Source organism: Microtus ochrogaster, linkage group LG4 (assembly GCF_000317375.1).
Source record: "Microtus ochrogaster isolate Prairie Vole_2 linkage group LG4, MicOch1.0, whole genome shotgun sequence".
NCBI classification, from domain to species: domain Eukaryota; kingdom Metazoa; phylum Chordata; class Mammalia; order Rodentia; family Cricetidae; genus Microtus; species Microtus ochrogaster.
The window spans coordinates 32,040,566-32,044,588 of NC_022030.1; positions in this window are offsets into that span (position 1 = coordinate 32,040,566).

Here is a 4,023-nt window from a genome sequence, read left to right on the forward strand (position 1 = left end):
TGGCCTTGGTGGATTCCCGAACGAACATCCCCATTGTCTCAGAGTGTGGGTGTACCCCTCGCAGTCCTGAGTTCCTTGCTCGTGCTCCCCCTCCTTCTGCTATTTTTGATATGTTTACTTTGTGGTTCATAGGTGTCATATATGAGTAAGACTGTTGGCTTGTTCCCTTCTTTGGAAGCTTGAATGGTGCCTTCTTGTACCATGAAAGCTAGTGTTCACAGAGGCTTTCAATTCAGATTAAATTCAGTGGCTTCTGCACCCTTTGTCAATAGTGCATAGTTTATTCAACACTTGGGACTTGCCTTCTAGCTCATGGTAGACAACCAAGTTCATGAATTTTGGGGAGTCTCTTGAACAACTCTGAACAACAACTCAAAAGAAGGCATCTTATTCCTGATGTTGGGGTTTTGTTATAGGATCTATGGGCTTTTGGTGGAACACTGAGAGTCCAAATGAGACTTAAACTATATATGCATAAATTTATAAACAAATACATTATACAAGTACATTATAAATATTTTAGATAGATAATCAATTTTATGATTCTTTATGACTTTTTCAGACACCCTTACTGCTATTTTATTCTCTTCTCTACTTCTGTATTTGTGTCCCTAACCTCTGGCTATTGTCTCTTGGGGTATAACATGGAACCAACAGAGCCCTTCTGTTTTAATGCAGTGTGAAGCGACAAGGAGAAAATAGTTTTTGCTTTGAGGATGTTTGTTGTTCCTTATTATCATAATATGAGAAAAGCCATGAAGAAACATTTTTCTTCATTGAAATCATTATTTTTGTGTAGAAAAAAGGTAAAGTTGTGGGTTTTGATAGCAGGTTTCCTGGGGTATATGTTCTCAACCATTAGTTTCCACTATTGCATTTTTCTTGCTTTCTTTTTTAAACGATGCATCATTCAAAAAAACTTATTAATTTTGCATACTGACTACAGTTTGCCTTCCTTCTCCTTCCAATACTCCCCACATACACATATCCATATCCATGCCTTCTTCATTTCTCTTCATAAAAGGGCAGGCCTTTTGTGGCTATCAACAAAACATGGTATATCATGTTGTAATACGACTAAGCACCTCGCCTTGTTTTAAGACTGGGTAGGGAAAGTCAGTATGGGGAATAGGGTCCCACATGTCAGCAAAAGGGTGAGAGACAGCCCCTACTCTCATTGTTAAGAATCCCAGAAGAAGATCATGCTACACAACTGTCACATATATGCAGAGGGCCCAGATCAGTCCCATGTAGGCTCCCTGGTTATCAGTTCAATCCTCCAAGACAATACATAGATATGCAGTATAAATAACAAAATATAGATGAAAGACATGAAACTTCAACCAAGCTCATCAGTTAAGACTATCAGTTTTTGTTTTTTACCTTATGTATCTTCTTAATCTAAGCTAAAATAAAATGAAAGACAAGGAAAGGTACAGAAACAAGGGATAGAAAACAGCAACAAAATAAGAATTCCAATCAGGAGAGGTGTTTTCTCCACTTGTCCAGAGACAGTATAGAGTTACAGTTAAATAAATTTGTGGTCACTAAGACTTTAGAGTTTATATAGAACCAAATCCTGGGCATCATGTGCACTTTCACTGATGGAGGAAGGTCATTGGTTAATTAAATAAAGAAGCTGCTTGCCCTGATAGGTTAAAACATAGGGGGGAGGAGTAAACAGAACAGAAAGCTGGGAGGAAGAGGAAGTGAGCTCTCCTCTCAGGGGCAGACGCCTCAGAGAGACATGATGCTCCACTCTTGCAGGCAGAGGCGAGAGCTCTGCTCTCTGAGGCACGCGCGATGAAGCTCCAACCCAGGATGGACATAGGCTAGAATCTCCCTGGTAAGCCACCTTATGGGCTACAGCAGATTATTAGAGATGGGCTAGTCCAGGTGCGAGAGTTAACCTAGAAGAGGCTAGATAGAAATGGTCAAACAGTGATTAAATGAATACAGTGTCCGTGTAATTATTTCTGGGCATAAGCTAGCCGTGCGGGCAGCAGGGTGCTGGGAAGGCAGCCCCGCTGCTCTTATTACTACATTTCACAACTTGAATTCTATACTCATCAATTCTCATAACAGTGAGATGTTTATCTTTCTTAAGTGCACACACTTCTAAACCATGGAACTCTTTAGAGAAAGACAGGAGCAGTATCATACTATATATTCAGCAAGACTGGCAGTTTCTTTTTCCTGAGAAACTGAGTTTTTCTTTAGTTAGTGGATTATGTTTGAAAACTGACATTGGTATAGAAAGTTGTAAAAATACATTTTCGGAGATATTTCTTTCAGGGTCCAAATCGTGTATCATTTACTTTATTTAATGATGCAGGCTGACATGTAACCTTGTTGGATCTTTATTTATTGATTAATCTACCTGTTTATTTATTGTGGGCATCAGGTTTCATTAAGCATCTCCAGGACATAACCTTCTCTTGCTTACCCACCCATTCTGATCATGCTGTTCACATATAGAATTGAGTCCATTTGATTTATAAGGTTTAAGAGACACTATAAATTTACAATTTCAATATTAAATCACTCCTATTTTCAGACCTCTGTCAATCATTCAAATTCTTGGTCTTAATCTCCAGAATAATATTGTGAGGCTGCATGAGTGGCACCTCTTAATTCTATATTTTGACATTTTCTGAAAATCTGAAGTTATTCATATGTAAGATGAAGTAATTAAAATGGAATGCTAATTACTATTATATGATTTTTATCATTATATTTACATTGATTAAATGTTTTTACATATAAGAATTTTTTAACATGCCTAGTCTATAATTACCTTGCATATAATTAACCATAATTTATACTAGTCTCATCTCTGAAATTCATAAGAAAGTGGTGCAGAAAACAAGTTACCATTCAAGTAACTCACCTAAGGAATAGACTTATCATACACTAACTCTTCCATTTCTGCATAAGCTGTAGGATACTTTTACATTCAGCAAAAAACAAAGATTGAAAATAGTAAGGTAGGGATTGAAAGTGAACTCCAATTTGTCTGAAGAAGGAAAACAGGTTGGCACATTCATTCTTATAGGGAAACTAGAGCTGGCTCCCAAATGCACTTCTTATCAAGATGAAACATGAGCTATTTAAGCGAGAGTATGAGTTGTTCCGTGACCCTTAAGTCACTCAGTAGAATCAGACTATGAGGAAGAGGGTTTTAAAAGAAGAAAATAAAAACTGACAGAAGGCAGTGTGTGTGTGTGTGTGTGTGTGTGTGTGTGTGTGTGGCCTCCAACACTGTAATTTTATTCTCCATCATGTGCTCTGATTATCACAGACTTCTCTTTATCACTCAGCTCTTACAACTGAGCATGACAGTTTCAAATGAAGTTCTTATATGTCAGCGTGCGGTAAACCATGTTCACCTTATTCTAGGACACTCTCCATGTAACGTGAATAATCAGGCATATCCCTAAAATCAGAAATGAAAGCTTATTTGGTAGAAATTGTTTATTTGGTAGAAGAGGTTGTTAGACCAATGCTCTCTTTCCCATATTTTGGAAAATATAGCATGATTATTACCACAGGTGATGTAACATTTGTAAATTGTCATGCGCCTGATTAAATAAATAGCTAATATGTTTATCTGAGCTATATAATGTGCTTGAACAAATTCCTTTTTCTGTACTTTTCCCTTCATAGTCCAATGTCGTTTTTTCTTTTTTTTTTTTCTGTTTTTGATTTTTGTTTCACTTTGTTTTTGAGACAGAATTTTTCAGTGTAACAGTCCTAGCTGTCCTGAAACTAACTCTTATAGACCAGACTGGCCTCTAACTCATAGAGATCAACCTGCCTCTGCTTCCTGAGTGTTGGGATTAAAGGCACATGCCACCACCACCCAGTATTCATCATTTCTTAATATAGATGAGAAGACTCATTTTTTTCATGAACCTTTTATCACATAGCATTGGAAGTTGCACTTTTGGCTTCCTAGAACCTGTAGCCTTTTCAGTACTTTTGTGAGTGGTTGCCAACTAGGACTAGTATTTAAAATTAAAT